The sequence below is a fragment of the Drosophila mauritiana genome, chromosome 2L (assembly GCF_004382145.1).
Source record: "Drosophila mauritiana strain mau12 chromosome 2L, ASM438214v1, whole genome shotgun sequence".
NCBI lineage: Eukaryota > Metazoa > Arthropoda > Insecta > Diptera > Drosophilidae > Drosophila > Drosophila mauritiana.
Genome location: NC_046667.1, coordinates 14,708 through 36,078, shown reverse-complemented (window position 1 = coordinate 36,078; position 21,371 = coordinate 14,708). Strand labels below are relative to the sequence as shown.

The 21,371-nt window shown below is 49.4% G+C and overlaps 2 long non-coding RNA genes across 11 annotated transcripts; both read left to right on the top strand.

Moving 5' to 3' along the window:
• The first annotated feature begins 14,674 nt into the window (after positions 1-14,674).
• On the top strand, positions 14,675-17,213 carry LOC117150770. 10 transcript variants are annotated; one of them, XR_004460782.1, is made up of 7 exons: positions 15,641-15,661; positions 15,746-15,804; positions 15,892-15,934; positions 15,993-16,274; positions 16,332-16,357; positions 16,416-16,724; positions 16,795-17,213. It is a non-coding gene; the product is annotated as an uncharacterized LOC117150770 (long non-coding RNA). The 10 variants fall into 10 exon arrangements; XR_004460785.1 differs by having other exon boundaries at positions 16,416-17,034; positions 17,118-17,213; XR_004460783.1 differs by having other exon boundaries at positions 16,416-17,052; positions 17,118-17,213.
• A 1,143-nt stretch (positions 17,214-18,356) lies between these two features.
• On the top strand, positions 18,357-19,471 carry LOC117140087. The gene is made up of 5 exons (XR_004459395.1): positions 18,357-18,395; positions 18,466-18,620; positions 18,690-19,016; positions 19,072-19,405; positions 19,460-19,471. It is a non-coding gene; the product is annotated as an uncharacterized LOC117140087 (long non-coding RNA).
• Positions 19,472-21,371: the final 1,900 nt, after the last annotated feature.

Here is a 21,371-nt window from a genome sequence, read left to right as displayed (position 1 = left end):
CAAGCTGACCCAGTAGCGCATGGACCAGCGAGCGGGGATGGTGGACCCGCCCACATCTCCGAGAAGGAGGACCCCCGGCGGCTACCCACCCCTCGGCATGGCCAGGAGGAGGTGGTGCCCCAGCCCCAACACTGGCCACAGTCCCCGCCAGTGGAAACCCAGAGGAACCCACCCACACCACCGGGAAGGATGACGGCGGGCGTGGAAAGAGGAAAGGGGAAAAAGGAAAGGAGGGGAGGAGGAGTACGAGGACGCCAAGCTGACCCAGTAGCGCATGGACCAGCGAGCGGGGATGGTGGACCCGCCCACATCTCCGAGAAGGAGGACCCCCGGCGGCTACCCACCCCTCGGCATGGCCAGGAGGAGGTGGTGCCCCAGCCCCAACACTGGCCACAGTCCCCGCCAGTGGAAACCCAGAGGAACCCACCCACACCACCGGGAAAAAAAATAAATATTTAATTTGCGTCTCATCGTTTATTCCATATTGCGACCCTAAGTAGTCGCTAAAGAAAGAGGAGTGGCCTAGTTGTTGCTCTCACCTCTTACGCCGCCATTTTGGGTTGCCAACAAATCGAAGGGCACAATATGTTGGCACTCCTCTCGCATACGCGATCATTTTTGGTGCCTATAATATGGGAGAAAAAAAATGAGAGACAATCTGAATATCTCTCTTGCTCTCCTTGTCGTGCGTTGTCATTTTGTGCTTGCGGTAATATAAGACAGAATGAGAGGCAGGCATTATTAATTCAACCCTATTTTGAGCGGCCATTTTGTTCTGCATTTAACGATGCGATGAATTTTTTTCTGATTAGCGGCAATTTGTATATACTGTCATCTCGTTCGTCCGCCGCCATTTTGGGTTGCCAAAAATTCAAAGAGGATAATATGTTGGCACTCCTCTCGCATACGCGATCATTCTTGGTTATATGGAAGAGAAAATGAGAGGCACTCTAAATATCTCTATTGGTCTCGCTGTCGAGTATTGGCATTTTAGGTTTGCGGTGTTTTTTTTTAATTTTCAGCGCCTATTGACGCTGGCATTTTTTTGTTCTTTTTTTTTTTTTAGTATATAGATACAATTTATGGCACATAATAATGTAGGATTTCTTGGCGGCTGTTATGCGCGCCATAATTTCAAGTAACAATTTAAGATTTAAAATTTAAATTAAAAGAGAGCATTTTCTTGCTGCCTTCCTGTTGTTTTCATATTTAATAGCTGCTGTGCATGCGCCTCTTCCGGATTTATCAACCCGACGACGCAGCTGGTAATCGATATGCTAGTAATTTTCCCGCCATCTTGTTATCGGCTTTTGGTATAAATACTCGCGATAGTCGGTATCGTTGGTAATTCTGAAAAGCTGGTCTCTCCACTCCTAGGAGGCACTATATAAGCGCGGCAGCTACAACTGATAGATCACTCTGCAAGAGGCAGTCGTTCAGTGCAGAGTCAATTTGGTAAACTGCCCGTGGAGTGAAAGGCGCTGGTGCGTCATATTGCACCAGAATTAAGGCCAGTTCCGGATGCGAGTATCTACGGGTACGGCTAACATGGCGTTTAGAAAGCTGGAGATCGGCCTCCAGAATACAGTGAAAGCTCCGCTGCAACACCGTCTGGTATCCAAAAGGAAAACGAGGACGCCAAGCTGACCCAGTAGCGCATGGAGCGGCGATGGTGGACCCGCCCACACCTCCGAGAAGGAGGAGCCCCGGCGGCTACCCACCCCTCGGCATGGCCAGGAGGAGGTGGTGCCCCAGCCCCAACACTGGCCACAGTCCCCGCCAGTGGAAACCCAGAGGAACCCACCCACACCACCGGGAAGGATGACGGCGGGCGTGGAAAGAGGAAAGGGGAAAAAGGAAAGGAGGGGAGGAGGAGTACGAGGACGCCAAGCTGACCCAGTAGCGCATGGACCAGCGAGCGGGGATGGTGGACCCGCCCACATCTCCGAGAAGGAGGACCCCCGGCGGCTACCCACCCCTCGGCATGGCCAGGAGGAGGTGGTGCCCCAGCCCCAACACTGGCCACAGTCCCCGCCAGTGGAAACCCAGAGGAACCCACCCACACCACCGGGAAGGATGACGGCGGGCGTGGAAAGAGGAAAGGGGAAAAAGGAAAGGAGGGGAGGAGGAGTACGAGGACGCCAAGCTGACCCAGTAGCGCATGGACCAGCGAGCGGGGATGGTGGACCCGCCCACATCTCCGAGAAGGAGGACCCCCGGCGGCTACCCACCCCTCGGCATGGCCAGGAGGAGGTGGTGCCCCAGCCCCAACACTGGCCACAGTCCCCGCCAGTGGAAACCCAGAGGAACCCACCCACACCACCGGGAAAAAAAATAAATATTTAATTTGCGTCTCATCGTTTATTCCATATTGCGACCCTAAGTAGTCGCTAAAGAAAGAGGAGTGGCCTAGTTGTTGCTCTCACCTCTTACGCCGCCATTTTGGGTTGCCAACAAATCGAAGGGCACAATATGTTGGCACTCCTCTCGCATACGCGATCATTTTTGGTGCCTATAATATGGGAGAAAAAAAATGAGAGACAATCTGAATATCTCTCTTGCTCTCCTTGTCGTGCGTTGTCATTTTGTGCTTGCGGTAATATAAGACAGAATGAGAGGCAGGCATTATTAATTCAACCCTATTTTGAGCGGCCATTTTGTTCTGCATTTAACGATGCGATGAATTTTTTTCTGATTAGCGGCAATTTGTATATACTGTCATCTCGTTCGTCCGCCGCCATTTTGGGTTGCCAAAAATTCAAAGAGGATAATATGTTGGCACTCCTCTCGCATACGCGATCATTCTTGGTTATATGGAAGAGAAAATGAGAGGCACTCTAAATATCTCTATTGGTCTCGCTGTCGAGTATTGGCATTTTAGGTTTGCGGTGTTTTTTTTTAATTTTCAGCGCCTATTGACGCTGGCATTTTTTTGTTCTTTTTTTTTTTTTAGTATATAGATACAATTTATGGCACATAATAATGTAGGATTTCTTGGCGGCTGTTATGCGCGCCATAATTTCAAGTAACAATTTAAGATTTAAAATTTAAATTAAAAGAGAGCATTTTCTTGCTGCCTTCCTGTTGTTTTCATATTTAATAGCTGCTGTGCATGCGCCTCTTCCGGATTTATCAACCCGACGACGCAGCTGGTAATCGATATGCTAGTAATTTTCCCGCCATCTTGTTATCGGCTTTTGGTATAAATACTCGCGATAGTCGGTATCGTTGGTAATTCTGAAAAGCTGGTCTCTCCACTCCTAGGAGGCACTATATAAGCGCGGCAGCTACAACTGATAGATCACTCTGCAAGAGGCAGTCGTTCAGTGCAGAGTCAATTTGGTAAACTGCCCGTGGAGTGAAAGGCGCTGGTGCGTCATATTGCACCAGAATTAAGGCCAGTTCCGGATGCGAGTATCTACGGGTACGGCTAACATGGCGTTTAGAAAGCTGGAGATCGGCCTCCAGAATACAGTGAAAGCTCCGCTGCAACACCGTCTGGTATCCAAAAGGAAAACGAGGACGCCAAGCTGACCCAGTAGCGCATGGAGCGGCGATGGTGGACCCGCCCACACCTCCGAGAAGGAGGAGCCCCGGCGGCTACCCACCCCTCGGCATGGCCAGGAGGAGGTGGTGCCCCAGCCCCAACACTGGCCACAGTCCCCGCCAGTGGAAACCCAGAGGAACCCACCCACACCACCGGGAAGGATGACGGCGGGCGTGGAAAGAGGAAAGGGGAAAAAGGAAAGGAGGGGAGGAGGAGTACGAGGACGCCAAGCTGACCCAGTAGCGCATGGACCAGCGAGCGGGGATGGTGGACCCGCCCACATCTCCGAGAAGGAGGACCCCCGGCGGCTACCCACCCCTCGGCATGGCCAGGAGGAGGTGGTGCCCCAGCCCCAACACTGGCCACAGTCCCCGCCAGTGGAAACCCAGAGGAACCCACCCACACCACCGGGAAGGATGACGGCGGGCGTGGAAAGAGGAAAGGGGAAAAAGGAAAGGAGGGGAGGAGGAGTACGAGGACGCCAAGCTGACCCAGTAGCGCATGGACCAGCGAGCGGGGATGGTGGACCCGCCCACATCTCCGAGAAGGAGGACCCCCGGCGGCTACCCACCCCTCGGCATGGCCAGGAGGAGGTGGTGCCCCAGCCCCAACACTGGCCACAGTCCCCGCCAGTGGAAACCCAGAGGAACCCACCCACACCACCGGGAAGGATGACGGCGGGCGTGGAAAGAGGAAAGGGGAAAAAGGAAAGGAGGGGAGGAGGAGTACGAGGACGCCAAGCTGACCCAGTAGCGCATGGACCAGCGAGCGGGGATGGTGGACCCGCCCACATCTCCGAGAAGGAGGACCCCCGGCGGCTACCCACCCCTCGGCATGGCCAGGAGGAGGTGGTGCCCCAGCCCCAACACTGGCCACAGTCCCCGCCAGTGGAAACCCAGAGGAACCCACCCACACCACCGGGAAAAAAAATAAATATTTAATTTGCGTCTCATCGTTTATTCCATATTGCGACCCTAAGTAGTCGCTAAAGAAAGAGGAGTGGCCTAGTTGTTGCTCTCACCTCTTACGCCGCCATTTTGGGTTGCCAACAAATCGAAGGGCACAATATGTTGGCACTCCTCTCGCATACGCGATCATTTTTGGTGCCTATAATATGGGAGAAAAAAAATGAGAGACAATCTGAATATCTCTCTTGCTCTCCTTGTCGTGCGTTGTCATTTTGTGCTTGCGGTAATATAAGACAGAATGAGAGGCAGGCATTATTAATTCAACCCTATTTTGAGCGGCCATTTTGTTCTGCATTTAACGATGCGATGAATTTTTTTCTGATTAGCGGCAATTTGTATATACTGTCATCTCGTTCGTCCGCCGCCATTTTGGGTTGCCAAAAATTCAAAGAGGATAATATGTTGGCACTCCTCTCGCATACGCGATCATTCTTGGTTATATGGAAGAGAAAATGAGAGGCACTCTAAATATCTCTATTGGTCTCGCTGTCGAGTATTGGCATTTTAGGTTTGCGGTGTTTTTTTTTAATTTTCAGCGCCTATTGACGCTGGCATTTTTTTGTTCTTTTTTTTTTTTAGTATATAGATACAATTTATGGCACATAATAATGTAGGATTTCTTGGCGGCTGTTATGCGCGCCATAATTTCAAGTAACAATTTAAGATTTAAAATTTAAATTAAAAGAGAGCATTTTCTTGCTGCCTTCCTGTTGTTTTCATATTTAATAGCTGCTGTGCATGCGCCTCTTCCGGATTTATCAACCCGACGACGCAGCTGGTAATCGATATGCTAGTAATTTTCCCGCCATCTTGTTATCGGCTTTTGGTATAAATACTCGCGATAGTCGGTATCGTTGGTAATTCTGAAAAGCTGGTCTCTCCACTCCTAGGAGGCACTATATAAGCGCGGCAGCTACAACTGATAGATCACTCTGCAAGAGGCAGTCGTTCAGTGCAGAGTCAATTTGGTAAACTGCCCGTGGAGTGAAAGGCGCTGGTGCGTCATATTGCACCAGAATTAAGGCCAGTTCCGGATGCGAGTATCTACGGGTACGGCTAACATGGCGTTTAGAAAGCTGGAGATCGGCCTCCAGAATACAGTGAAAGCTCCGCTGCAACACCGTCTGGTATCCAAAAGGAAAACGAGGACGCCAAGCTGACCCAGTAGCGCATGGAGCGGCGATGGTGGACCCGCCCACACCTCCGAGAAGGAGGAGCCCCGGCGGCTACCCACCCCTCGGCATGGCCAGGAGGAGGTGGTGCCCCAGCCCCAACACTGGCCACAGTCCCCGCCAGTGGAAACCCAGAGGAACCCACCCACACCACCGGGAAGGATGACGGCGGGCGTGGAAAGAGGAAAGGGGAAAAAGGAAAGGAGGGGAGGAGGAGTACGAGGACGCCAAGCTGACCCAGTAGCGCATGGACCAGCGAGCGGGGATGGTGGACCCGCCCACATCTCCGAGAAGGAGGACCCCCGGCGGCTACCCACCCCTCGGCATGGCCAGGAGGAGGTGGTGCCCCAGCCCCAACACTGGCCACAGTCCCCGCCAGTGGAAACCCAGAGGAACCCACCCACACCACCGGGAAGGATGACGGCGGGCGTGGAAAGAGGAAAGGGGAAAAAGGAAAGGAGGGGAGGAGGAGTACGAGGACGCCAAGCTGACCCAGTAGCGCATGGACCAGCGAGCGGGGATGGTGGACCCGCCCACATCTCCGAGAAGGAGGACCCCCGGCGGCTACCCACCCCTCGGCATGGCCAGGAGGAGGTGGTGCCCCAGCCCCAACACTGGCCACAGTCCCCGCCAGTGGAAACCCAGAGGAACCCACCCACACCACCGGGAAGGATGACGGCGGGCGTGGAAAGAGGAAAGGGGAAAAAGGAAAGGAGGGGAGGAGGAGTACGAGGACGCCAAGCTGACCCAGTAGCGCATGGACCAGCGAGCGGGGATGGTGGACCCGCCCACATCTCCGAGAAGGAGGACCCCCGGCGGCTACCCACCCCTCGGCATGGCCAGGAGGAGGTGGTGCCCCAGCCCCAACACTGGCCACAGTCCCCGCCAGTGGAAACCCAGAGGAACCCACCCACACCACCGGGAAAAAAAATAAATATTTAATTTGCGTCTCATCGTTTATTCCATATTGCGACCCTAAGTAGTCGCTAAAGAAAGAGGAGTGGCCTAGTTGTTGCTCTCACCTCTTACGCCGCCATTTTGGGTTGCCAACAAATCGAAGGGCACAATATGTTGGCACTCCTCTCGCATACGCGATCATTTTTGGTGCCTATAATATGGGAGAAAAAAAATGAGAGACAATCTGAATATCTCTCTTGCTCTCCTTGTCGTGCGTTGTCATTTTGTGCTTGCGGTAATATAAGACAGAATGAGAGGCAGGCATTATTAATTCAACCCTATTTTGAGCGGCCATTTTGTTCTGCATTTAACGATGCGATGAATTTTTTTCTGATTAGCGGCAATTTGTATATACTGTCATCTCGTTCGTCCGCCGCCATTTTGGGTTGCCAAAAATTCAAAGAGGATAATATGTTGGCACTCCTCTCGCATACGCGATCATTCTTGGTTATATGGAAGAGAAAATGAGAGGCACTCTAAATATCTCTATTGGTCTCGCTGTCGAGTATTGGCATTTTAGGTTTGCGGTGTTTTTTTTTAATTTTCAGCGCCTATTGACGCTGGCATTTTTTTGTTCTTTTTTTTTTTTTAGTATATAGATACAATTTATGGCACATAATAATGTAGGATTTCTTGGCGGCTGTTATGCGCGCCATAATTTCAAGTAACAATTTAAGATTTAAAATTTAAATTAAAAGAGAGCATTTTCTTGCTGCCTTCCTGTTGTTTTCATATTTAATAGCTGCTGTGCATGCGCCTCTTCCGGATTTATCAACCCGACGACGCAGCTGGTAATCGATATGCTAGTAATTTTCCCGCCATCTTGTTATCGGCTTTTGGTATAAATACTCGCGATAGTCGGTATCGTTGGTAATTCTGAAAAGCTGGTCTCTCCACTCCTAGGAGGCACTATATAAGCGCGGCAGCTACAACTGATAGATCACTCTGCAAGAGGCAGTCGTTCAGTGCAGAGTCAATTTGGTAAACTGCCCGTGGAGTGAAAGGCGCTGGTGCGTCATATTGCACCAGAATTAAGGCCAGTTCCGGATGCGAGTATCTACGGGTACGGCTAACATGGCGTTTAGAAAGCTGGAGATCGGCCTCCAGAATACAGTGAAAGCTCCGCTGCAACACCGTCTGGTATCCAAAAGGAAAACGAGGACGCCAAGCTGACCCAGTAGCGCATGGAGCGGCGATGGTGGACCCGCCCACACCTCCGAGAAGGAGGAGCCCCGGCGGCTACCCACCCCTCGGCATGGCCAGGAGGAGGTGGTGCCCCAGCCCCAACACTGGCCACAGTCCCCGCCAGTGGAAACCCAGAGGAACCCACCCACACCACCGGGAAGGATGACGGCGGGCGTGGAAAGAGGAAAGGGGAAAAAGGAAAGGAGGGGAGGAGGAGTACGAGGACGCCAAGCTGACCCAGTAGCGCATGGACCAGCGAGCGGGGATGGTGGACCCGCCCACATCTCCGAGAAGGAGGACCCCCGGCGGCTACCCACCCCTCGGCATGGCCAGGAGGAGGTGGTGCCCCAGCCCCAACACTGGCCACAGTCCCCGCCAGTGGAAACCCAGAGGAACCCACCCACACCACCGGGAAGGATGACGGCGGGCGTGGAAAGAGGAAAGGGGAAAAAGGAAAGGAGGGGAGGAGGAGTACGAGGACGCCAAGCTGACCCAGTAGCGCATGGACCAGCGAGCGGGGATGGTGGACCCGCCCACATCTCCGAGAAGGAGGACCCCCGGCGGCTACCCACCCCTCGGCATGGCCAGGAGGAGGTGGTGCCCCAGCCCCAACACTGGCCACAGTCCCCGCCAGTGGAAACCCAGAGGAACCCACCCACACCACCGGGAAGGATGACGGCGGGCGTGGAAAGAGGAAAGGGGAAAAAGGAAAGGAGGGGAGGAGGAGTACGAGGACGCCAAGCTGACCCAGTAGCGCATGGACCAGCGAGCGGGGATGGTGGACCCGCCCACATCTCCGAGAAGGAGGACCCCCGGCGGCTACCCACCCCTCGGCATGGCCAGGAGGAGGTGGTGCCCCAGCCCCAACACTGGCCACAGTCCCCGCCAGTGGAAACCCAGAGGAACCCACCCACACCACCGGGAAAAAAAATAAATATTTAATTTGCGTCTCATCGTTTATTCCATATTGCGACCCTAAGTAGTCGCTAAAGAAAGAGGAGTGGCCTAGTTGTTGCTCTCACCTCTTACGCCGCCATTTTGGGTTGCCAACAAATCGAAGGGCACAATATGTTGGCACTCCTCTCGCATACGCGATCATTTTTGGTGCCTATAATATGGGAGAAAAAAAATGAGAGACAATCTGAATATCTCTCTTGCTCTCCTTGTCGTGCGTTGTCATTTTGTGCTTGCGGTAATATAAGACAGAATGAGAGGCAGGCATTATTAATTCAACCCTATTTTGAGCGGCCATTTTGTTCTGCATTTAACGATGCGATGAATTTTTTTCTGATTAGCGGCAATTTGTATATACTGTCATCTCGTTCGTCCGCCGCCATTTTGGGTTGCCAAAAATTCAAAGAGGATAATATGTTGGCACTCCTCTCGCATACGCGATCATTCTTGGTTATATGGAAGAGAAAATGAGAGGCACTCTAAATATCTCTATTGGTCTCGCTGTCGAGTATTGGCATTTTAGGTTTGCGGTGTTTTTTTTTAATTTTCAGCGCCTATTGACGCTGGCATTTTTTTGTTCTTTTTTTTTTTTTAGTATATAGATACAATTTATGGCACATAATAATGTAGGATTTCTTGGCGGCTGTTATGCGCGCCATAATTTCAAGTAACAATTTAAGATTTAAAATTTAAATTAAAAGAGAGCATTTTCTTGCTGCCTTCCTGTTGTTTTCATATTTAATAGCTGCTGTGCATGCGCCTCTTCCGGATTTATCAACCCGACGACGCAGCTGGTAATCGATATGCTAGTAATTTTCCCGCCATCTTGTTATCGGCTTTTGGTATAAATACTCGCGATAGTCGGTATCGTTGGTAATTCTGAAAAGCTGGTCTCTCCACTCCTAGGAGGCACTATATAAGCGCGGCAGCTACAACTGATAGATCACTCTGCAAGAGGCAGTCGTTCAGTGCAGAGTCAATTTGGTAAACTGCCCGTGGAGTGAAAGGCGCTGGTGCGTCATATTGCACCAGAATTAAGGCCAGTTCCGGATGCGAGTATCTACGGGTACGGCTAACATGGCGTTTAGAAAGCTGGAGATCGGCCTCCAGAATACAGTGAAAGCTCCGCTGCAACACCGTCTGGTATCCAAAAGGAAAACGAGGACGCCAAGCTGACCCAGTAGCGCATGGAGCGGCGATGGTGGACCCGCCCACACCTCCGAGAAGGAGGAGCCCCGGCGGCTACCCACCCCTCGGCATGGCCAGGAGGAGGTGGTGCCCCAGCCCCAACACTGGCCACAGTCCCCGCCAGTGGAAACCCAGAGGAACCCACCCACACCACCGGGAAGGATGACGGCGGGCGTGGAAAGAGGAAAGGGGAAAAAGGAAAGGAGGGGAGGAGGAGTACGAGGACGCCAAGCTGACCCAGTAGCGCATGGACCAGCGAGCGGGGATGGTGGACCCGCCCACATCTCCGAGAAGGAGGACCCCCGGCGGCTACCCACCCCTCGGCATGGCCAGGAGGAGGTGGTGCCCCAGCCCCAACACTGGCCACAGTCCCCGCCAGTGGAAACCCAGAGGAACCCACCCACACCACCGGGAAAAAAAATAAATATTTAATTTGCGTCTCATCGTTTATTCCATATTGCGACCCTAAGTAGTCGCTAAAGAAAGAGGAGTGGCCTAGTTGTTGCTCTCACCTCTTACGCCGCCATTTTGGGTTGCCAACAAATCGAAGGGCACAATATGTTGGCACTCCTCTCGCATACGCGATCATTTTTGGTGCCTATAATATGGGAGAAAAAAAATGAGAGACAATCTGAATATCTCTCTTGCTCTCCTTGTCGTGCGTTGTCATTTTGTGCTTGCGGTAATATAAGACAGAATGAGAGGCAGGCATTATTAATTCAACCCTATTTTGAGCGGCCATTTTGTTCTGCATTTAACGATGCGATGAATTTTTTTCTGATTAGCGGCAATTTGTATATACTGTCATCTCGTTCGTCCGCCGCCATTTTGGGTTGCCAAAAATTCAAAGAGGATAATATGTTGGCACTCCTCTCGCATACGCGATCATTCTTGGTTATATGGAAGAGAAAATGAGAGGCACTCTAAATATCTCTATTGGTCTCGCTGTCGAGTATTGGCATTTTAGGTTTGCGGTGTTTTTTTTTAATTTTCAGCGCCTATTGACGCTGGCATTTTTTTGTTCTTTTTTTTTTTTTAGTATATAGATACAATTTATGGCACATAATAATGTAGGATTTCTTGGCGGCTGTTATGCGCGCCATAATTTCAAGTAACAATTTAAGATTTAAAATTTAAATTAAAAGAGAGCATTTTCTTGCTGCCTTCCTGTTGTTTTCATATTTAATAGCTGCTGTGCATGCGCCTCTTCCGGATTTATCAACCCGACGACGCAGCTGGTAATCGATATGCTAGTAATTTTCCCGCCATCTTGTTATCGGCTTTTGGTATAAATACTCGCGATAGTCGGTATCGTTGGTAATTCTGAAAAGCTGGTCTCTCCACTCCTAGGAGGCACTATATAAGCGCGGCAGCTACAACTGATAGATCACTCTGCAAGAGGCAGTCGTTCAGTGCAGAGTCAATTTGGTAAACTGCCCGTGGAGTGAAAGGCGCTGGTGCGTCATATTGCACCAGAATTAAGGCCAGTTCCGGATGCGAGTATCTACGGGTACGGCTAACATGGCGTTTAGAAAGCTGGAGATCGGCCTCCAGAATACAGTGAAAGCTCCGCTGCAACACCGTCTGGTATCCAAAAGGAAAACGAGGACGCCAAGCTGACCCAGTAGCGCATGGAGCGGCGATGGTGGACCCGCCCACACCTCCGAGAAGGAGGAGCCCCGGCGGCTACCCACCCCTCGGCATGGCCAGGAGGAGGTGGTGCCCCAGCCCCAACACTGGCCACAGTCCCCGCCAGTGGAAACCCAGAGGAACCCACCCACACCACCGGGAAGGATGACGGCGGGCGTGGAAAGAGGAAAGGGGAAAAAGGAAAGGAGGGGAGGAGGAGTACGAGGACGCCAAGCTGACCCAGTAGCGCATGGACCAGCGAGCGGGGATGGTGGACCCGCCCACATCTCCGAGAAGGAGGACCCCCGGCGGCTACCCACCCCTCGGCATGGCCAGGAGGAGGTGGTGCCCCAGCCCCAACACTGGCCACAGTCCCCGCCAGTGGAAACCCAGAGGAACCCACCCACACCACCGGGAAGGATGACGGCGGGCGTGGAAAGAGGAAAGGGGAAAAAGGAAAGGAGGGGAGGAGGAGTACGAGGACGCCAAGCTGACCCAGTAGCGCATGGACCAGCGAGCGGGGATGGTGGACCCGCCCACATCTCCGAGAAGGAGGACCCCCGGCGGCTACCCACCCCTCGGCATGGCCAGGAGGAGGTGGTGCCCCAGCCCCAACACTGGCCACAGTCCCCGCCAGTGGAAACCCAGAGGAACCCACCCACACCACCGGGAAGGATGACGGCGGGCGTGGAAAGAGGAAAGGGGAAAAAGGAAAGGAGGGGAGGAGGAGTACGAGGACGCCAAGCTGACCCAGTAGCGCATGGACCAGCGAGCGGGGATGGTGGACCCGCCCACATCTCCGAGAAGGAGGACCCCCGGCGGCTACCCACCCCTCGGCATGGCCAGGAGGAGGTGGTGCCCCAGCCCCAACACTGGCCACAGTCCCCGCCAGTGGAAACCCAGAGGAACCCACCCACACCACCGGGAAGGATGACGGCGGGCGTGGAAAGAGGAAAGGGGAAAAAGGAAAGGAGGGGAGGAGGAGTACGAGGACGCCAAGCTGACCCAGTAGCGCATGGACCAGCGAGCGGGGATGGTGGACCCGCCCACATCTCCGAGAAGGAGGACCCCCGGCGGCTACCCACCCCTCGGCATGGCCAGGAGGAGGTGGTGCCCCAGCCCCAAGACTGGCCACAGTCCCCGCCAGTGGAAACCCAGAGGAACCCACCCACACCACCGGGAAGGATGACGGCGGGCGTGGAAAGAGGAAAGGGGAAAAAGGAAAGGAGGGGAGGAGGAGTACGAGGACGCCAAGCTGACCCAGTAGCGCATGGACCAGCGAGCGGGGATGGTGGACCCGCCCACATCTCCGAGAAGGAGGACCCCCGGCGGCTACCCACCCCTCGGCATGGCCAGGAGGAGGTGGTGCCCCAGCCCCAACACTGGCCACAGTCCCCGCCAGTGGAAACCCAGAGGAACCCACCCACACCACCGGGAAAAAAAATAAATATTTAATTTGCGTCTCATCGTTTATTCCATATTGCGACCCTAAGTAGTCGCTAAAGAAAGAGGAGTGGCCTAGTTGTTGCTCTCACCTCTTACGCCGCCATTTTGGGTTGCCAACAAATCGAAGGGCACAATATGTTGGCACTCCTCTCGCATACGCGATCATTTTTGGTGCCTATAATATGGGAGAAAAAAAATGAGAGACAATCTGAATATCTCTCTTGCTCTCCTTGTCGTGCGTTGTCATTTTGTGCTTGCGGTAATATAAGACAGAATGAGAGGCAGGCATTATTAATTCAACCCTATTTTGAGCGGCCATTTTGTTCTGCATTTAACGATGCGATGAATTTTTTTCTGATTAGCGGCAATTTGTATATACTGTCATCTCGTTCGTCCGCCGCCATTTTGGGTTGCCAAAAATTCAAAGAGGATAATATGTTGGCACTCCTCTCGCATACGCGATCATTCTTGGTTATATGGAAGAGAAAATGAGAGGCACTCTAAATATCTCTATTGGTCTCGCTGTCGAGTATTGGCATTTTAGGTTTGCGGTGTTTTTTTTTAATTTTCAGCGCCTATTGACGCTGGCATTTTTTTGTTCTTTTTTTTTTTTTAGTATATAGATACAATTTATGGCACATAATAATGTAGGATTTCTTGGCGGCTGTTATGCGCGCCATAATTTCAAGTAACAATTTAAGATTTAAAATTTAAATTAAAAGAGAGCATTTTCTTGCTGCCTTCCTGTTGTTTTCATATTTAATAGCTGCTGTGCATGCGCCTCTTCCGGATTTATCAACCCGACGACGCAGCTGGTAATCGATATGCTAGTAATTTTCCCGCCATCTTGTTATCGGCTTTTGGTATAAATACTCGCGATAGTCGGTATCGTTGGTAATTCTGAAAAGCTGGTCTCTCCACTCCTAGGAGGCACTATATAAGCGCGGCAGCTACAACTGATAGATCACTCTGCAAGAGGCAGTCGTTCAGTGCAGAGTCAATTTGGTAAACTGCCCGTGGAGTGAAAGGCGCTGGTGCGTCATATTGCACCAGAATTAAGGCCAGTTCCGGATGCGAGTATCTACGGGTACGGCTAACATGGCGTTTAGAAAGCTGGAGATCGGCCTCCAGAATACAGTGAAAGCTCCGCTGCAACACCGTCTGGTATCCAAAAGGAAAACGAGGACGCCAAGCTGACCCAGTAGCGCATGGAGCGGCGATGGTGGACCCGCCCACACCTCCGAGAAGGAGGAGCCCCGGCGGCTACCCACCCCTCGGCATGGCCAGGAGGAGGTGGTGCCCCAGCCCCAACACTGGCCACAGTCCCCGCCAGTGGAAACCCAGAGGAACCCACCCACACCACCGGGAAAAAAAATAAATATTTAATTTGCGTCTCATCGTTTATTCCATATTGCGACCCTAAGTAGTCGCTAAAGAAAGAGGAGTGGCCTAGTTGTTGCTCTCACCTCTTACGCCGCCATTTTGGGTTGCCAACAAATCGAAGGGCACAATATGTTGGCACTCCTCTCGTTTTTTTTTACTTTGTAGGTGGAGGTACGGAGACAGAATGAATTCTGTTCCGCATCCACTAACTTTGTAGGTGGAGGTACGGAGACAGAATGAATTCCGTTCCGCATCCACAACTTTATTTTGCCTTTGATTACAATAAATGCAACATGTAGGTACAATAATTTGAATTTTTGAGTTTAACATAGCATGGGGTGAGTTTGGGGCTTGGACATAGTTAGTTAGTATTAATTTTAAGTTAGTATTTTGTAGGCATGGATTTCAGACATTGACATGATTGGTAACATTATCAGCTTGCATGTTTGTTTACATTTTTAAAATGAAATTATTTTGCAATAAACATTAAAATTTTAGACTAACATTGTTTTATTTATTTCTTTTCAGGTACCCCCATCAGAAGGACAGGAGCACCGCGTCGCAGAGAGCCTCAGGAGTCATCACAGGTAAGTTTTGTTGCATTTTGGCAGTGGTCTGTTGCGGCCGCTGGAAGTGGGCCACTTGCAATAATTTTGTCCGGCCGGCGATTGCAGGTTATTTGTTTTTGGTTTCAGCATCCCTCGCTGCTTTTTTTTTTTTTTTTTTTTTTTTTAATATTTTCAGCGCCTGTTGGTGCTGTCATTTTATTGTACTCTGATTTTAGTTTTTTTTAAAATATATAGTTACAATTTATGGCATTTTACAGTTTTGGATCGGCGGCGGTTGTGCGCGCCATGGCTATAAGAGTTATTTAAGAATTACAATTTCGAGGACAATTTTGATTTGCTTGGCAGCAGTTATCCGCGCCATGATTTAAGTTAGGATTTTACGTTAAGTAGACTTAGCTTATGGTAGTTGAAATTTTTATATTTTTTTACTTTGTAGGTGGAGGTACGGAGACAGAATGAATTCCGTTCCGCATCCACAACTTTATTTTGCCTTTGATTACAATAAATGCAACATGTAGGTACAATAATTTGAATTTTTGAGTTTAACATAGCATGGGGTGAGTTTGGGGCTTGGACATAGTTAGTTAGTATTAATTTTAAGTTAGTATTTTGTAGGCATGGATTTCAGACATTGACATGATTGGTAACATTATCAGCTTGCATGTTTGTTTACATTTTTAAAATGAAATTATTTTGCAATAAACATTAAAATTTTAGACTAACATTGTTTTATTTATTTCTTTTCAGGTACCCCCATCAGAAGGACAGGAGCACCGCGTCGCAGAGAGCCTCAGGAGTCATCACAGGTAAGTTTTGTTGCATTTTGGCAGTGGTCTGTTGCGGCCGCTGGAAGTGGGCCACTTGCAATAATTTTGTCCGGCCGGCGATTGCAGGTTATTTGTTTTTGGTTTCAGCATCCCTCGCTGCCGTCATTTGGTGAGTATCAGTTGTATCGTCAGTGGCAGTTTTATGCAATTGTTTGAATATATTGCAGATAAAATTGCCGTTCATCAGGAAGAGGAGTTGCAATGAGTTTCCCCACGCAGCTGTCATTGCATTTTTTGAGAGCTGCTGTCTATATGGTGGTGGAGTCGTCTCGTGGCAAAGAAGTCGTCAGAGAGGATTGTGGCTCGGTCTGTCACCGAAGGAAGCCAGGTGCGCCGCGTCTTGTGGCCATAGCGTCAGGATTGGCAGCTTGGGGCCGCCGTTTTGAGACTTGTAGCAGAGAGCCGCCGCAACGGAATAGCCATGGAAATGGATGCAAAAATAGTATTTGGTAAGTATTATATATGCTATTTGTTAATTATGATTGCATTAATTTTTGTTGTTTCAGGTACATTGAGTGGAATTTAATTTAAGGTAAGTATTATATTGGTGTATATTTGTTTATATAGTTGCGTTTATTATTGTTTTTCAGGTACTTAAAGAGGAAGCTAGTCTGGGGTGAGTATTTTATTGCTTTTATAATTGCGTTGGTTTATTTGCTTTTCAGGTACGTTTTGTATGGGCTAAATTGGAGGCCCTTGTTGTTGTGTTATTGCAGCTGGAATGCCGCGCTTTTGGAGTCGTCAAGTTGCAATTAGATAAGTATTATATTTTAAGTATATATTTCCCAGTAATAGCTTGTGTTCCCTTGTTTCAATAGTTGGAGTTTTTGAAGCTGGAGCTGCGTGCTTGTGGCCAGCAGGATGGAGCCGTCTATTAGCACCTGCTACTTGTCTGGCCGGTTTGTTATTATTTATGTGTCCTTGAGTAGTTTTTGTATCGCATTCTCATTTATTTTCCTTTCATTACAGGTCAGCGGAGAATTCGTTGGAGATACAAAACTGAGGAAAAATATACAATTTAAGGACAAGTTTTGCAGTGAATTGATGTGGCATCAGCGCCACGCACATGATCCTTATTTGTTCTATGGCATCAGGAGGTGGAGACGGCATCGTAATGTTGTCAATTTTTTGTGTTAAGAGGCAAAAAGTTGGCTTTTTTGTTTTACGTTTGGTGGAGCCGTCTCCTCTTGTCTAATGCATAGGATGTGGGTAAGCTGTCTGCAGTGGGTGAGGTATTTGCTTTATTTGATTTTATTTGTTTATTTAATTTGTTGTTGATTGTTTGCTTTTAGGTTTTAGCGTCAACTCGCTGTTGGCGCTCTTCAAGCTGGAAATTTATGGGAGCAGCAGAGTGTCCTGATCGACGAGGTGGAAGCGTTGTTGGCCCGTCTTTTTTTTTTTTTTTTTTTTTTTTATATTTTCAACGTCAAATGACGCTGTACTTTTATTGTCCTCTGATTTTTGCTTAAAAATATATAGTGACAATTTGTGGCAAATTACATTTTCGGATTTTTTGGCTGCAGATATGCATGCCATAGATTAAAGTTACATTAATTTATATTTTAAATTTGCAGGAGAACATTTTTGAAATATTTGTCGGTAGTTTATGCGCGCCATGTTTTTGAAATATTTGTCGGTAGGTTTGCGCGCCATGTTTTTTAAAATATTTGGCGGCAGTTTTTGCGCGCCATGGAATTTAAATTTGAATATTACATTACTTAGGAAATAGCTTATGGAATAGGAGAAAATAGTTATGGTAAGTAATTTTTTTAAAAGATGTTTAACAATGATTTGATATTTAGCGATGAGTCTCTAGCTGATGGCGGCGATTTACATTAATTTATAATTTAAATTTGCAGGAGAACATTTTTGAAATATTTGTCGGTAGTTTTTGCGCGCCTTGTTTTTGAAATATTTGTCGGTAGTGTTTGCGCGCCAAGTTTTTGAAATATTTGGCGGCAGTTTTTGCGCGCCATGGAATTTAAATTTGAATATTACGTTACTTAGGAAATAGCTTATGGAATAGTAGAAAATAGTTATGGTAAGTAATTTTAAGATAAAGTTTAACGATGATTTGGTATCCAGCGATGAGACTATAGCTGATGGCGGCGAGGATGAGCAGTTGCTGTCGTCCGATGAGATGGATAAAACCGATGCCCATCCTCCGCTTTGGTTCACGTTCTGGCCGTCCATTAGTTGTTGTTGTTGCTGCTGGCTTCACTTTTAGCTACTACTGCGCGCGCGCCTCTGTCGGTTTTATAATCTCAACTGACTTGCAAAATTAGGCTAGGCGCGTAGGCGGGCTTTTTCGATAGCTCAAAGGCACGGCGGAATATCGATATGCTATCAATTTCACTGCAGCTCATTATCGATATTTCGCGCCTTTTTTTGGCGGGCTTATCGGCTGTTATCTTTTTTGCCGCCAGCCAATCGTCTATCGGGCAGAAATACTGGAATTGTTCAGGTTAGTATTTTTGGAGTTCCAGTATTTCTCCCGCGCTTGTCAGTGTCAATGGCTTATACAGGAAAGGGTCTCACTTCTCCAAGCGGAAACGACGCAGAAAAATTGTGTATGTATTTCTTATTGTAATATTTGATTTTTCTGCGCATTACAATAGTCAAACCTGTTTCTGCTTTCAGTGGTGCTGGTAACGTGGATGCTGCGGAGATGTCGGTGTGCTGCAATCATCGGTCGGCGTGGCCCGTCAACTTTGGTGCACGCACAAACTTTTGTGGAGGAAAAGGTGTGCCGCAGACAGCGTCATCTATAGGCTTAGGTTTGTCTGTGTGTATACGTGAGTACAGTCTGTCTGATGTTCCAATTTGAGCCGAGTCTAATGTTTGTATCTTTTTGACATTTGCAGGTCCATTTCAACTGGGCAGAAATTGCCATTAGGAGACTGCAGACAAACATTTCCTGCTGCTGCCGCCACTGTTGCTGCCGTCTATATCTGCGCATCCATAGTCCGCTGCCGTTGCTGCTATCCTGGCACAGGTCAGGTGGGCAGTATAGGGCCGATTCCATCTTGTGGCCATCCACAGGGCAGATAATCGTTATGATTTCCAACGTGTAGGCCCCGTAACTGGCCAGGGACCAGGCGAGAAATACGGGCTTCGGAAAGTGCCAATTGGATTATGCGGTGGGTCATTTCCTGCTACTGCTGCCGCTGTTGTTGTTGTTGCTGCTGCTGGTGAGTGTGTCGCCGCCTAGTGCAGTTCGATATAATCGATGCTTCTATTTTCCAGGGTGAAATCGGCCGCCAATTTAGGTATATAAAGAACAGCCAGGGCCAACATGAGTCGAGTCCTAGGATGCATGCAATTTGGCTATTGCGGCAATGAGATCTCTTTGCTGCTGCCACCACCGCTGCTAGCGCTGATGCTGGTGGTTGTGTCGCCGCCTAATAGATCTGCATAAATGAGGGCTGTTACCAGTACGACCGCTCGCACCCAAGAGACGCCTCTGTTGCTGCTGCTGTTTTGAGAGATGCATGCGCCGCCGTTTCTATCAGAAAGTTGCCGGGCTTCTGTTGTTGCTGTTTCTGGTCTTGATGCTGCTGTTGCTGTTGCCGCTGACATGGTAAGTTAAGGCTATTGTTGGTCTCGTGCTCCTTCTAATATTCTCTTCTTTCAGGGAGGAAACGCTGGTGAGCGCCAGATGCCAGTCCCGCGTCTTCAAAAGGAAAAGCCGGTTTGCCAGGAGCGCTGACACTGCTACCACTGCCTTTGCTGCCCTATCTGCTGCTACTGGGGCAAGAATACCCAAAATGCTGCTCCGTCCATCAGATTTCCGACGCCTCGCCGCTGAGTAAGCATCCGCTGGCGGTTACTCTAGTTCAAGGCGCTCCAGTATCCTAACTCAGGAGTTCCTGAGTCTGTCCTGTCGTCTGTCCCGTCAGCCCTGATGCGCTCATCCCATCAGTGGCGGGAGGGAGAGCATGCGCCGCGGTCCAGCGTCATCTACAGGAAAACGCCGGTTGTCCAGGAAAGCAATTTAATACACTAGCTGAAGGGAAAAAACTAATCCATGCTTCTTTCTTTCTTCCAGGGCAAAAAGCCAGGGGCCAAGCGAGGAATCTGGTCGTCGGAAGTTGTAGAATGGAAACTGCTACAAAACATTATATGCAGCTGCTGCCGATGTTGCTGTTGTTGCTGCCGCTGGTGTGAGTGTGGGTTGCTGCCGCTGGTGTGAGAAGGAGATGTTGCCGTCATTCCGGAGATTGCATGCGCCGCTGTTGCTGCATTTCCAGACTGTTGCCACCGGGAGATTGACTGCGCTTGTCTGTCATGTTGCTGGTGACGCCCATGTCCAGGCCCGCTGCCGTCTCCTTCCCAATCAATCCAGGCAGTCCCTATGGACGCAAACCGCCAATCGGCATCTCATCGCCAAAGGACCGATACTGGGATTTACTCGGCCAAGCATTGGCCGCCGATCCCGTTGCCGCTACCGTTGCTGCTACTACTGCCTCTGGAGAGAGACAACGCCACGAGCTGAAGCATCCTCTCCTCGCAAAGCCGGATTTGCAACGCAGGCGCTAAGCTCGGAGCTGAGAGCGTCACATTGGAGTCGGATCTTCGGAATTCAGGAACTTCAGCTCCCTCTTTCAGGGCCTCCAGGAGTGGTGGGTGTGGCCAGCGAACTGTTCTGCTCACCGCTTGGTCTCTGCCGCCACTGTTGCTGGCCTTGCTGCTGTTGTTGTTGCTGCCTTGGTGAGCTAAAGCGCCCGATGCGCTGTTGTTTTTGTTGTAGAGGTTTGGTGATTTAGTTTATTAGGAAAAGGGAAAGAAAAATAATGCCTATTATCTTTCTTTTAGGTTGGACCGCCAGTGTGGCGTCCATTACAGCAGCAGATGGATCCATCAGGAGCCGAAGAGTCGCAGATCCCTCGGTTGGAAAGGAGAGATGGATTTTCAATCACGCCAGGAGAGACGATTTAAATACGCAGCCAACCAGCCATCATTATTTTGTTGTTCAGTAGGTGTTTAGTTAAGTTAATTTTACCATTATATCTATAAGCGCATTTCCCTTTTTATGTAACCTGTAACTTAGCCTTTAGCCTTTTTGTATTTCTTTCCTTTCTTTTCAATATTTTTGCCACCCCTTCCGCCAGTTTAATTACTTCTGCCTTCTGCTCCTACCCTGGTTTGTTTTGATTTAATTTTAGTCCCCTTCGTAGTCAGATAGGATTATTCGTTGTACATTTAATGGTTGCCCTCTGAATCTTTCTATAATTTCCTGCCTGGTTAGATCGCCATTTCTATATTGTTTATTATATCGGTTTATTTCCGATTCGCACCATCTATCTGGAGGCCACTTTTGTTTTTCCCTTTCTTTTCTTTCCCTCTCTTCCTGTTTTTTTATTCTTTTGAGCTCTTTCTCCTCTTCCTCTAGTCTTAGCAGGGTAGGGAGTTCAGTTAGATGCGTTTGTCTTATTTTCTCTCTCTCGCTTCGCTTCTTTAGGGTTCTGCAGTCATCTAGGTCAGGGATTTTTAAGAGTTTAGGTGAGAGAGTCAGTCCAGTCTGTTTTAGGGTGATATGGTCCCTT